This window comes from Eurosta solidaginis, chromosome 1 (assembly GCF_040869045.1).
Source record: "Eurosta solidaginis isolate ZX-2024a chromosome 1, ASM4086904v1, whole genome shotgun sequence".
Classification (NCBI taxonomy): Eukaryota; Metazoa; Arthropoda; class Insecta; order Diptera; family Tephritidae; genus Eurosta; species Eurosta solidaginis.
Genome location: NC_090319.1, coordinates 145,000,602 through 145,016,175, shown reverse-complemented (window position 1 = coordinate 145,016,175; position 15,574 = coordinate 145,000,602). Strand labels below are relative to the sequence as shown.

The window sequence follows — 15,574 nt, the reverse complement described above, 5'->3', positions numbered from 1 at the left end:
CTACCACGTTTAGAACTCTGCGGCGCCGTGCTTCTCGCAGAAATGATGGAATCAATATTCCGAAATATTCATTTGGGACCCGTAAAAGTTCACCTCTGGACGGATTCAACCATCGTACTCGCATGGATAAGAAAGCCGCCCTGTTCCTGGTCAACCTTCGTCGCACACCGAATCACTAAGATCATCGATATGGTCGGTAGCAAGGACTGGCTTCACGTGGACTCGGAATCTAATCCAGCGGATCTAGGAAGCAGAGGACTACTGGCATCAGAGTTGACCAACAATTCGTTGTGGTAGCAGGGACCTTCTTGGCTGCAAGAAGACAATTCCCACTGGCCAGCACAAGAGACCGAATACAAAACGTCCGTTGAGGAAAAGAGGGCACAAACATATGCCACGACAAGGGTAGATCATGTAGATATTCTCGATCGTTTTTCAAATTTACCCAGGGCTTTGAAGGTTCTATCCTATGTTAGGAGATTTTATAAACGAACTCACCCAAAAACTAAAGCAATGTTCCCCGAAAGGTCGTGCATAATCTCAGCCGATGAAATTAAGGCAACGACTCAAGCATTAATACGAGTCTGCCAGAAACAATTTTACGGGACAGAATATTTAAAATTAAAAAATAGGAAACCTATCGATCGCAAGAGTGAAATACTGTCCCTAAATCCATATATCGACAAAGATGATATTATTAGAACAGGGGGGCGTCTAGGGGCGTCAAGAGACATGTCATACAACGAGCGTCATCCGATCATCTTGCCTTACAATTGTAGGCTGTCTCGCCTTACAGTTATGATGGCTCATCATGACTCCCTTCATGGCGAGAACCAGCTCATGCTCCGTCTCATCCGAACCCAATACTGGATACCGAATGTCAAGACCATGATCAGAGCCATCATCCACAATTGCAAAACCTGCATTATTCACCGAAAGCAGGCACAGTCCCAACTTATGGGGACCCTTCCCTGCGAGCGGACTACTTTTACCCGCGCGTTCACCAATACCGGGGTAGACTTTGCAGGGCCTTTCGACATCAAAAGCTACCGCGGTAGGGGATGTCGACTGTCAAAAGGCTACGTATGCCTTTTCGTATGTTTCTCCACTAAGGCCATCCATTTAGAAGCCACTAGTGACCTTAGTACCCCAGGCTTCCTCGCGGCCTTTTCGCGTTTTATCGCGAGAAGAGGATGTCCGAAGAACATCTACTCCGACAATGGTACGAACTTTGTCGGAGCTTCCAGATCTCTACGATCGGAATTCAAAGCCTTCCTGGCAGAAAGCCGAGACAAAACAGTCTCCAAGTATAGCCATCAAGCATTAACTTGGCATTTTATTCCCGCTGGCGCTCCACATATGGGCGGCTTGTGGGAAGCGGGAGTGAAGAGCTTCAAAAGCCACTTCAAAAAGGTCGCGTCTCCCCATAAGTATACTATGGAGGAGTTCCAAACACTTTTGTGCCGCATTGAGGCGTGCCTCAATTCGCGCCCTCTTAGTCCAGGGTCAAACGACCCAACGGATCTGGAACCACTAACCCCAGGACATTTCATAACCGGCAGCCACCTGCTGGCTCCACCAGAACCAGATGCCAGTGAGAGTGCTGCCTCGATGATAAATCGGTGGCAGAAACTCAAAGCCCTCCATCATACTTTCTGCAAGCGATGGAAGGTGGAATATCTATCCGAACTTCAAAAACGAGTGAAGTGGAAGCATCCCAAAGAAAACATACAAGTGGGAGATCTCGCCGTCCTCAAAGAGGACAACTGATCTCCCAACGAATGGAGGTTAGGTAGAGTCGTCAACGTACACCCCGGCGAAGATAACCGAGTACGTGTAGTCGACCTCATAACCGAGAAGGGTCAAGTCAGACGACCTTTGGTCAAACTGATCCTTCTTCCTTCGGAGATAGATTGTGAGAGGACCACGAGTTCCTCTTAACAGTCCTTCCGTTCCTCCACATCCCACCGTTCAGAAAAATCAACCCCAGCTCTTGTTCACCCGGAACGAGGCCAACCAACAACCCTAAGGCAGACCCGCATCTGCCACCGAAACCAAAGGCATTCTGCAGCCCATTCAATTTTTAAATTTTCAAAAAAAAAAAATCGCCCCACTCACTCGTTCTCCCATAACGAGGATACCAGAAAAGCCCTCACGCAGATCCCCCATCTGCCACAAAAGTCAATTTTTTCATTTTTCAAAAAAACCATCCCAAAATTCACTCGCTCACCCCGAGCGAGGGCACCATAACCCTAACGCAGACCCACGGTCTGCCACAGATCGCATATGCCATCGGCCCAAGGCACAAGGCAACAGAATTGAGATAAAATATTTTTAAAAAGTTCAAAACTCGCTATCTCGCATGCCTGCCTTACGTTAGCCTAAAGCGGTCGAGCCGCAAAGGTCACGTATGGAAACAAATAAATAAGCAATACGGAAGCGCGCGATTGAATAGGAATGTACTTTTAAAAAACCGGTAGTTCTAACAATCAATACACCAAAGCTAACGTACACACTCAGTCGTACATGTCGAGATTGAGGGAAGTCGATGACAACTCTTTCATCTGGACGCAGAATTGTAAGCAGAAAGGGAGATCGGCATGTGCTGATTGTTTCTGCCTAAGTTTCATCTCCTGTATTCAATGCATTTTATATCCTCCTATTATTAATTTCTACCTACCTATTATTAATTTCCAACGTTTTAATTATTCTTTAGCAAAATGTTCATATTTTCTCTTTTATCAAAGCCTACAAATGGCACTAATGAGCGCTTTCATTACCCTTCCCCAAACTAAATGCCCGAGCTCAAAATAACCAGCAACGAACCCCCAGAAGCCCTCGAAGCTCGGTAGAAAAGCTTTACACAAAATCTTTCTCCGTTGCAATTAAATTATTTGGGTAACAAAAAAATGGAAGGAAAATCCGAAAAAAGTACCTGCAATTCAGCAGAAAATGCAACAGCAGCGGCCCCAGAAATGTCTGAAAGTGGATCAGAAGAAGCAACGTCGGCGGCAAGTGAAAGCGTGTCTACCGAGCTAATTGATACCAAAGCGCCAGACATTGGAAAGGCTAAAAATCGGGTGTAAAAGTAACAATTGAGGGAGATGTCGAGTCAGAGAAGCAACAACCACCACACAAACGCATAGAAGCTGGTAAGGTTGCTGTTGTTGTTGTCTGGCAAGGTAGAGGAGGATTATAAATTAAAGGGAGTTGATGAGGATGCCAACAGATTGGGCAACGTGTCCACATCGTCGCTGGCAGGCACAGTATCTGAACGTAGCTTGCATATATTCAATTCTAAAGATTTTAGTTTAGATGCCGATGCAGCCAAGAATATGCAACCACGTAAATTTCAACGCATTCCTATATTTATAACCGATTATCACAATGACGTTTTGGAAGTTATATATCGCGGTTTTGCCACACGCCACTTGCCATTGGAAAATAATTTGCTCGTACATTTTGATTCACATCCGGACATGGTTATATCACGTGAGATACCGGCTAGTGCCTCGTAGAAAACAATGTTGGCCGAACTGAATATTGAAAAGTGGATAATGCCGACTTGTTATGCAGGTCACTTCAATCGTGTCGTCTGGCTGAAGACTCCTGGTGTCAACAAATCCCATTAGGGAAATACAATTTCAAAATTGGTCATAAAAATGATAAAATAAGTGTTGGACTACTTCATATAAAAGGGCAATTATTGTGGTACAAGAGTTGCCGCAGACGCGTGATATGGAATTGCATGTCATTAACTTAGACCCGACAACCAAAACTGCACCAATCAAAACCGAAGAATTTATCAAAGAAGCAGATGCGCCGAACTTTGTTTTAGATATCGATTTGGATTTCTTTAGTACTACTAATTCTTTTTGTTATAAATCTATAGATACTAATTGTTATGAACAACTCACCGATATTTTCCACTTTGATAGTGAAGTTAAAGACTGTGGTGGCACTACAGAGCGACGTAAATTACAATTGGAAGCGCATTTAGAAGAGGCGAAAACTTTAGAGACACTCACACCTACACCCGATCCAGAGATAATATCCACCGAAACTTATACGCGCATAGAAAATCTTGTCAAATCATTATGCTGACGATGAGATCGATTGGTTGCTCATATATGATTCGGGTAGGAGAACAGATACTAATGGCTTGCCACATCATATCAGTACCGCCAAAGAATTGGAACAATATTTTGAGCAATTCAAAGAGCTATTACAGAACTTACCTGCACCTCCGCAATATGGCGTCATGCCGGAGAAGTGTTATTCGTACGGTTATGATCCTGCCGCCATGCATCCACCAGCTGCAGCACTCATGCCCGCCGGTCATTATATGTATCCACCACCATGTGCACCGCCCGCAGCCTTTGCACCAACACCGAGTAATATTTATATGCAAACAGCACCACCCTTAACCACCTCTTATTACAGCTACAGCTCACATTGCGGGAGGTCCATTTTTATTCGCCTAGTATGCCATATGATGGTCGTACCCCGACTTCGAACTCAGCTGAAATCGGTTCGCAGCAAAATAATTCACCGCACTCACAAATGCAACAAAAAACTCCAACAAATCGTAATCGCAGTTGCACAAATAACACAAATACTCCGCTAACTGCTCGTATTAATTTTAATGCGAAGAAATCTGTAGATGCTAATGGCATAGATTTCCCTACGGATTTGGCAACTTTGCTTAATTTTTTTTTGCATCGCAAATAGCTGGTGATATGCACAAGTTGTTGGTTCTGAATTGAGCGTTCTAATAGGCAAACAATAATAGAAAAACAATAATAAAGCAAAAAAAAAAAAAGAGGAACATCAAATATAGGCCATGGCTCAGTTAAAAAAGAAAATAAATACAATACTTGGGAAGCGACTACGTTCAGAATTTTGTTTTCTAATTGAAACAAATTTTTTCTAAAGTTTTTTGATGTTACTTTTTCCAGGCCTTGATCCCAGGATTTTCCGTGTGAGTGGAAGCGCACTATCATCACACCACGGTGACCGACTTTCTGACTTTCACGAAGAAATCTGTAGATGCTAATGGCATAGATTTGCCTACGGATTTGGCAACTTCGCGTAATTTTTTTTTTACAACTTAGGTTTAGAGTACCATTTTATGCATTTGAAGCGCGGTAACAATGATAGGGAGGCAAATGCGAGAGTCAACAGTGGTAAGGCGGCTTTGGAAAGCCAACACAGGCAACACTAATGAAGACGTTGTGCAAGAACCAAAACCTGATCCCGACAATAACTCCATCAGCACAAAATCACCACACCAATAGTGGAAATAATGGTAATGTTAATACTGGTTCTGGCAAAGTTGGCCACAACATGCACAGACGTTATCCAGCACGCTATTTTAATAATAATAAAGATAGAGTCCAGATTCTTGCGTAATCAGGGTCACAACAGCAATAGTAATGTCGAAATGGCAAACACATCCACAAGTCATAATTTAAACAATCATCCACCAATGATGTAATAGTGATTGTGCTTGCCGCGGCAATGGAGCTACTACTAATGCTGCTGCGATGCAACAAACCCTCTTTGGAGTTATGAAAACTTAAATGATAAATTTTTGTTATTGAACTAGTGCTGCTGCACGCACCGGCATCTAAGTGACCCGATGATGTGGTTGTGCTGGTACTACTGGCGACATCCCTTGACTTATCCATCAATGCAGAGGCTGCAGCAGTGGCAGTAGCTGTTTTTTGTTGTTGCTGTTGTTTTTTGAGGATGATATAGCAATCCTCATTTTTTGGTGCCATTCTGTTTGCGGTTGGTGCTGGCGGATTTCTGCCCAGATCTTGTAGGTTCTTATTAGTTCCTTTTAACGCTATTTTGTTGAACGAGTCAACTTGTGTATAGCGTGGCGCACAAAAAATTTTGTTTGTATTAAAAAAAAAAAAAGCAAGGAATTTTTTCCTTCTTTGCCGTTTGTAAAGCCCACGAGTACGACGAATTCAATTTTCGGAGCAAGCGTACTCCACCACGCGTAAAACGAAAAGAATGAAACAAACGGCGCCATGAATCGAACGATCCATTTACCGTTTGCTTCAATTCAGAGAAATGTACATTGGTGCGCATGAATGTTCATTGTTTTTGTCTGGCATGTTATGCCAGTGCGCGGACCTTTATAAAGGGAATGGTAGTGGGTGAGAGAAAAACGAAAATGGTAGTAGTTGGTAGTTTTTTACCAAGAAAACAACCGCTACGGTTCATATTTGTAACAAACAATTAATCATTTGTTGTAAAACAAATAACGAGCATTTCAAGGAAATGACACTTTTAAAACACGTAAACAAGACAAAACTACATACATTTGTATATATCTATGTACATAGCTTATGCCTATACGATACTCACTTTTTTCCTGTATCGTGAGTGTGAAATACTGACAAACATGCACCAAAACGTCTAATCACAACAACAATTTTCCAAGGTACCAAAATTACCGCCGAAAAATAACCAATTTCAGCATGTTATCGTTTATGTAAAACTTCCTATTGTCGTTCAAATTATTCAAAAGAGAAAAAAAAAACTGAGAAAAATAGCGCAGAGAATATTCGCGTACTCAGTCAATATATTTCTCTACTCAAAATTTATTTCCTGTTTAAGTTCTCTTTTTTTTCAAAATTTACTGATTTGGTCAGTATCGCCTCCTAATGTTAGTTGGGTGGGCTCTGCAATTCAATACTTTAAAATTATCGCAGTATGCGTTTTCAGTGCGAAAATACTGAAATATTGGTAGAATCTAAGTGTTGGTAGCAGAAGTAGTAGAAAATGAAAAATGGGTCAAAAAGGTATGTCAAACTACCAATGCGGTAAAGTACGGGCACTGACTGCCCATATACTTATACCAACGTATGTACATACATGCCGAGTTTTAAATCTACATTATATTAGGGATGCATAAAATGATGCAAACGGGTACCGAAGAACCCGTTTCCGAAAAATCGGTACCGGAGCAAAATACCCTTCGGGAACCGTGCCATTTGCTAAAGCCCATCAATTAAACCGGACTAGAAGCGTACTTGGGGAAAGGTTGAATAAACAACTCTCATAAATTACCGAAAGGTAATACAAAAAGAGGAAAATGATACATTCTACAAATGATTCTCCTCATCCAAAACGAACATTTTTTTTTATTTTTTCTTTACATCGCATACAATTTTGCTGTCCAAACATTTTTTTGTGGCGGGCAGGGAAGTTGTTGGGTTTTAGCACCAACAACACAAATAACAGCGACTCAAAAGAACCCACGCTATACACTTTCTACCCGGTTCGGCAAAAGAATGTGTGAACCGAAAATCGTAAATGCTCATTTTCTGCATCACTAGTGTGCCCGTGGCCAACTAAAACGCTACCGGGTGACACAAAATAAACAAAATAAGGCACTAAAGACCCAGGCACATAACGTGCGGGGAAAGAGGCCATGCATATAATGCACGCCACATATGAATATTTTTTTTATGCAGCGACAGATGTTTCCCCTTATGCGCGCGCTAATAAAATTTCCCAAATCCCCAATAATACAACTAGGGACCATTCGCCCCCGCATTTTCGAGAATGACTCGACCCAGTCAAACATATTGCATTTCTTTCAGAAAAATGGGTCGCTTTGCCGCTATGCAACGAAGCGCTGCCAAGAACGTCATGCGTTATACGTCGGAATGCCGCGCTTGTTTTAAGCAACATCCCATACGCCTGTGCCCCATCTTTCGGGCCAAAAAACCCGAGGAGCGTCTTTACTTAGCGATCCGCGGGAGCTGCTGTGGAAATTGCTTGGCTCTAGACCACCGCTCGAACGCGTGCCCAAGCCAAGGCCGATGTAAAAAATGCGGCGAAAAACATCACACGACGCTTCACATCTCCTCGATTGATGAAGAGGAACAGCTACTCCACGAAGCCCGCTCCAAACCATGGAGTGTACAAGTTGAGGAGGAGCTGGAATCACCCCGTGAGCGGATTGACGACTCCATCTCGTTATATGCGTCAGATGCTGGAACGGAGACTGGGCCTCTTCGTCCAGCTCGAATCCACCGAACCGGAGCGGAGACTCGGTCTCTTCGCCCGAACACAACACCAGCAGCCATATCGTATCGACCGCTTTTGCAGCACGAAAGGAAGCGGCTCCAGCACAACCCATCGACAGTCCAGCGCCATGTTCGTGACGGCCGAGCGGAGACTCGGTCTCTTCGCCGGCAAACTAAGGACCCTCAACGAAGACAACCACCGCGCGATCGCAGAGCGGAGACAAGGCCTCTTCGCCTGCAACAAAGATATCACACCCATCATCAACCACGAGATCGCAGTCATGGATCCAACTCGCTGCAGCTCACTACCGTGTCCGCCTTCCGGGCAGGGCTCCTAGCCCCGCATTCAGCTGCCACCGCCACCATGATACCGACGGTAGCGATCACCCCCACCGCGGTCGTGAAAATAGAAGCAGGGGCGCGGCTACACCTCGTTCGTGCCTTAATCGACGGATGCTCCCCCACCACAGTGATTGCGGATGAGCTCGCCCAGGAGCTCCAACTTCCTACCAGCAACATTGGCGGGCAAGCAGGATGTCTGCTGCGTATCCGAGGAAGACACGGACAGAACACAAGGATTGCGACCCATGCTGCGGTCGTAGCCAATGTTCGGCGCACGACACCCACAACCAGCATCGACAGTGCCATCGCAGCCCCGTACGCACATCTTCGTCTGGCGGATCCGCAGTTCTACTCATCCGCCCCGATCCGCCTCGTCCTAGGCACAGATGTATATGCCGAGATAATACTCCCAGGGATTCTGCCCACCACGTTTGGCCCTTTGTTAGCTCAGAGTACCATCTTCGGTTGGGTACTCTCGGGCACAGCGAAGGCCTAACAGCAAAATGTTCGGTAACGACCGAAATACATGAATTTTTACACTTTGTATCCTTTTTATTTTATTGAATTTCTGTTGTACACAGTCGCAAGAGGTGTGCATTGTGAGTCCGTACAAGTGAAAAATCTTTCTATCCCTCCATTGCCATGCCTACGTGTCAAATCATAGCTGACAGGGAGAACGGATGTCGCGAAGGGCCAGAGAATGGAAGAAAGGTTTCTTTTTCTTGTGTTCGCCGTTATTAAATTGAAGTGCCATGAATTGCACATTGGTTTCAAATCAGCTTTTCCTTTAAATTTGTATACAGAAAACATATTAATACTCACTCGCTGTTCACTATTGTGAACGTTTTATCGAAAATTCGCCACTTGTATGAATTCACAATGGAGGTGTGCGTTTTAAAAGCTTGTATCATTACAATAAGTTATTTTTTATTGAATTTTCTTCATGCAAAATTCACAAGCATAGAATTTCCAATGAATTTGTAATAAACGGCAAGAAATATGAACACGTATATCTTCTTACTTCTTTTCGCAATCCCTAGCTCTAGCCAAACCTGGCTCACGCCTTACACCATAACGGGAAAATTGGTGAATGACCGAGGCAGCAGCAACCAAGCTCCCACACTGCGCAAACCATTTTGCGTGCCGCCAAGCCGGCGGACTGGCCGGCATTATGTTAAGTTAGATATAATTAATTATAAGTTTTTTATTTTTTTTCTCTTCTTCACGGTCGGTGATCCTTGGCGGACTGTGATGTTGCGTACCGCAAGGGGGGCGGCATGTTTAGGCCCAATGCCTAACTTTTATCTGATTGACGGCGCCCCTCCCTAACGTTTTAATAATATTTCCAGCCACCCACACTCACGCCGCATTTGTGTGCATGCATGCACATGCATGCGTTTCATACGCATGCACGTGTGTGTGCGGGTTGTCAGCACCCATGCACGTATGTGTGGGGGTTGTTGTGTGTGTGGCTTTTTTTCCCCTCCTTAATACCAGAGGACTTTTTCGCGGCTTAGCGGTTGTCCTCAACGGGATAACCGGTCTTTTTTTCGATCGACCGCCAACCAGCACACATCGCCCAGGATCGCCATCATCGCCATCGTCCAGTTATACACAAAGGTAATATTGTATCCTCTTTTACATTTCCGCACACTCAAATTAAATATTATTTTATAACGAGGAATTCCTCTTTGTGTACTTATTTATTTCTTTTGAGCGAACCATCCACTCCAAGATCGACCCTTGTGCGCCTACCCACTGCCGGTTTACGACGCACTCAGGCCGAACACAGATTTTATTAGGTATCTTAGCGAAATATTAAACAGCCATTACCAGGATGAGAATACTGTAATTATTGGAGACTTAAATATTAATATGTATAGAACTACAACGTATAGCAAACAACTGATAGAGTTATTTCAATCCTGGTCTATGTCACAAAAAATAGATTTCTATACAAGAAAGTCAGAAGATGTTGAAACTCTGATAGATCTGCTGTTTACAAACAGTAACAATATTACATGTAAAAGAATGGATATGCATAAAATATCGGATCACGAAACTATATCTTTTACAATAAACCTTGAAAAGTCTTTCAGAATGCGCTTAAAAAAGTCTATTGTGTCTTGGGAAAATTATTCAAGTGAAAATCTAGTTCACCTTTTAAGTACCTATAACTACTCTGAATTCTCACAGTTAGAGCTTAATAATAAAGTCACATTCTTAACAGCTATATTGACAAATGCTATGAATACCCTCACTTATCCTAAAGAAATAAGTGTTAAATTAATGAACAAATGGTACGATAATGAGTTAGCTAAACAGGCAAAAATACAATATATATATATATATATATATATCTGCAATAGTAACGGGAGATTGGCAAAGCTACCAAGTTATCAAGCATCAATATTAACGTTTAGTGAGAGTGAAAAAGGTAAAATACATGGAGCGCAAAATCACCGCTAATATGAGGGATAGTAAAGCAATGTGGAACCATCTCAAAAATTTTATAAGTATGTCGAAGACTAGAAATACCATAAATAAAATCTCAATTGATGACACAATTTACACAGCTGAACGTGAAATTGCTCAATCATTAAACAATTATTTTATAGACAGCATCACATATGTGTTAGTGTTCGTATTTCAGTTAGTTAGCTAGGCCCTGCATATGTACCAGTAGGGTACTTAAGTATTAAATGGAATGCTTATACCTTTTGTATTATATGTGACGTGAATTCACATCAATAATTCAATCATTATGTTTACACATATGTACGTACACGCAGCGGAGATGAGATGCCCAAACACATGCAGACATCTTATTGAGATGCTCCTAAATGTAGGCAATTATAATTGTGGAAGTGTCGCTCACACATACAAGCGCATGGGGTGTGAGAGAAGCTATACAAATTATACAATTGTAGTTACACTGAGAAGTTTGAGAGCTGATGAACTAGTAGATTCTGGAAGCGCCTAGAAGATGCAACGTTGAAATCAGACAGTATATAAGGCAACAAGTGTAGAGGCGCTGGAATTCAGTTTGATTTGAGTTGTCAAGCAGTTACGACTAAGACGATATCTAGCGAGCAATAGCAGTATTATTTTAAAAGTCAGTTTCCTTTAAGCTATCAGTTTGCTTATTAAGCATAGTTTGAGTGTTATTGTGAAGTATTTTAATAAAGGCCATTTTTCCATTATTCAATATTGGAGTTATTTATTCAACAGTTTAGCGATACGAACCTAGCAAAAGGGCAAATAAGAGGATTTGCGGCAAGTTCGTTACAATATATTATATGTATTGTATATAATAAAACAGAGCTTAGAGAGAAAACAAAAAAATCTGAAAAAACTAATTAACTGATATACGAATACTCACACATATGTACCAGTAGGGTACTTACTTAAGTATTAAATGGGAATATTTACATGAATGCTTATAACTTTTGTATTAGCTCATAGATTTTGTTGAATGAAAGCTTATTATTTTTTTTTTTTTGTAATAAAACAGAGCTTAGAGAGAAAAAAACAAATATGCAAAAAAATAAAAAGTTTTCGAGATCCTTCCTCGCAAAGTACAAATTTTTTTATATTTTCACAAAAAAAATGGAAAAAATCCGTAATGATTGTTCGTTATCTTTGAATCTGCAGGGCCTAGCAAAAAGTGTTGTATGCACAGTTTATAGAAAATTTTATTACCTTTTAAAAGCTTTAAACCGTTTTGAAATTGCTCCTTGGAATTCCTTCTTGAGATATATATGATTAAGTTGACCCAATTTTTTTTTTTGGAAAAACCCGTTATTCGAAAATATCTCAAAAACGTTACCATAGAATTAAAAATAACCTTGATTTTCGAAATCAGGGGGTGATTTTACATAGGAATTTCATAATGGCGCCTCTGGTGCAGAACAAAATTGGAATTTGTGATCCAGTGGAATTGGCAGAAGTGTTAAATATAAAATAGGCGGAAATAATCTTCTAGCGGAAGGGGTCATAAAATATGCGATACTATATTGTGGGCTTTTTACATGCAAATAATCAACGAGAGTTTGAGAAGTGGGGTGTTTCCAGACTTATGGAAAACTTCTACAATTGTGCCTATAGAGAAAGTGGCGAATACAATTAGAGCCGATGAGATGAGGCCCATAAACACATTACCGAATGAGGAAAAAATACTGGAACGAGTGGTAAAAAAGCAATTAGTGCAATATCTAGAATCGAACCAAATATTAATCCCGCAACAATCTGGCTTTAGGAGAAAGCACTCTTGCGAAAGGGCTCTAAATCTAGTCATTGTCCGTTGGAAAGAAGAGCTGAATTGCAATAAATACATCATGGCTGTTTTCTTGGATCTCAACCGAGCATTTGAGACAATAGATCAAAACTTGCTTCTAAAAAAGCTATTTAATATCGGTATAAGTGGTACTGAACTGAAATGGTTCGGAAGTTTCACAAAGAGTCGTAAACAAAGAACTATAGTTGGTGCGTCAGTATCTGAAGATAAGAACATTACGATTGGACAGCCACAAGGATCAGTATTAGCGCCTATATTATTTAATATATATATAAATGATATTTCAAATTGTATAAAGTATTGTGATATCAAGCTTTTCGCGGATGATACATTAATAATGATAGGCGGTGTAAATGTGAGCGAGATGGCTGCAAAGCTACAATATGATTTGGATGAAATATATAAGTGGCTGTTTTGAACAAACTTAAACTTAATATAAGCAAATCAAAATTGATGGTCATATCGAGAAGAAATTTCGATGTAAATGACCTTAATAACATAAATATAAACCATCAAACTATAGAAAGAATATCAAGTATTAAATATCTGGGTATTAAAATCGATGAAAAGTTAAGTTTTAATGATCATGTCGATTACACCGTCAGGAAAATTGCAACAAAGGTATATTTTATGCAACGCACTTGCAAATTTCTAAAGAGGAAGTACAAAATAATGGTATACAAAGCAATAATTTAACCTATATTAAATTATTGCCCAACCATATTTTTTATAATGAATGATAGCCAAATTTATAAATTGCAAACACAACAAAATCGAGCAATGAGATTCATTCTTCGTAAGCGCTATGACACGCCCATCAGGGACATGTTGTCGGCTCTTAACTGGTTAAGTGTTAAGCAACAGCACCTTTATTACACATTGATATTTGTTAAAAACATTGTAGATGGTACCCCACCAGAATACTTAAGGGTCAATATAAAGTATGGCAATGATATACACAATATAGACACTCGCAGAAGAAATGATTTTAAATTACCTTCGTTCAGATGTGAGTCAGATAAATGTAATCTTTATAACAAAGGGCTAAAATAAAATGTTTTAATGAATTACTTAATAACATTAAGCAATGCAAAGCATAACTAGATTTAAAAGAAATTTGTTTGAATATTATAAAACTATTTTTACTTCTTAGATTATAGCAAAGAGTTTATCTCATATTTATAAATAATTTTTTTTTTCTCTCTCTGCAGTTTTAAATATTTTTTCCCCTCTTTATTTATATTTTACTTTTGTTTCCGTTTACTTTTAAAACTTATTATGAATGAATGAAAGCATATGCTTTATCCCTTGAGTTCCTATAGGCTTAAGTTACTTGTAATTAGTTTTAAGCCTACTCTGTAGAAATTTGTTTTGATCTAGACTCAATAGAGTCGTAATAAATAAATAAATAAATGAAATAATTATAATCTTATTCTAGCTGTGTCAGCAAAATTTCGGGCGGCGTGTTCCAGCCGTTAGGTTAGGTTAGGTTGAACTGACTGGTCAGTAAAGACCTCACATAGATTGAATGTATCCATAGTCTTACCAGAATTTGTTTGACGACCAAGAACCCTAATCAGGTGCCAGGACATATGTTATAGAATAACTCCGTCCTCTTGGCAAATACTAGCAGTTTTCTAGGACCCAACTTAATTGCTGCCTCGAGATCAGGCAACTCTGCCGACCCTAATAGCTGGAGCCTTGACCTGGCGAGAGCAGGAAATTACCACAGAACGTGCTCAACCGTTTCTTCCTGCAGATCACACTACCTACATTTGCTGTTACTGTTTAGGGCAATATAGAAAGAAAAAATGAAATTACCAGTAATTAATTTTAACTGACTATACCAAAATTCACCCAGGAAAAGCAGAAAATTCCACTTCAATAGTAAACTTACTTAATCTTCTGCTAAATAGTTACATACCTATTATTAAAACCGAATTGGTAGTAATATCACAATTAGTACCCCAAGGAATACATAGCTGGAAAAGAAAATTAATGTTAAAAGTTTTAAAGAAAAGTCAGTGGAAGCATTCAAACTAATAAAAGTAACAACAAGCTCAAAAACCAGAAAACCAGCCAAAAATAATAATAACAACAGAAATGAAGAAACTTTAAGTGATGAGAACCCTGTAGTATATGAATCGCTTAATAAATTTGAAGTAAGAAGACGTGTCGAGCTCGTTTTCAATCCTCCGAAATTATATTTCAAATCAGGAAAGAAAATTTGTAGCACAACAAATAGAAGCAACCTAATTGTTGAGGATGAGATTGACTTAGGACCACTCTTTACCAGGCTTATGAAAGAAGCCGACAATTTAGTACATGTAAAAATACAGTTGTCCTTAAGAGACAAATTGTTCAAAGATAATTATACTCGAGTAGGCAAATTTAAGGAAATAGGTTCCCAAGTTCTCAAAAATTTAGCAATTGCATTAGCCCCAGAAGTTATGCATATGACAAATGTCGACAAAATTAAAGAAATTCTTCATAAATATCATGACGTTCCTGTTTTTGGCCACCCAGGAATAAATTGCATGACAAACAAGACCAAACAAAAATATAGCTAATATAATATATAATATATAATTGAAAAATTATATAAGAAAGTATATAAAAAAACTGCATCCATTGTAAGAAAAATAAAACCAATAAACACATAAAAGAGCCAATGATCATAACGGAGACACCTCCGAAAGCATTTGAGATAGTACAAATCGATTAAATCGGACCATTACCGAAATCGATAAACGGAAATGAATATGCCGTTACTATTATAAGTGATCTAACTAAATACCTAGTTGTAGTTCCAGTTCAGAGCAAACATGCTGTAATAGTTGCTAAGGCCGTATTTGAGCATTTAATTCTGATTTATGGTTGTATG

General features: G+C 40.0%; 1 protein-coding gene and 1 pseudogene across 5 annotated transcripts in view; one reads left to right on the top strand and one right to left on the bottom strand.

The window, feature by feature from the left end:
• The window catches only part of LOC137236858 (axin-like), a 1,106,688-nt gene that overhangs the window by 304,691 nt on the left and 786,423 nt on the right, over positions 1-15,574 (bottom strand). The gene's annotated exons all lie outside the window — the stretch shown is intronic.
• LOC137238655 (UPF0489 protein C5orf22 homolog) lies at positions 2,910-4,484 on the top strand (annotated as a pseudogene).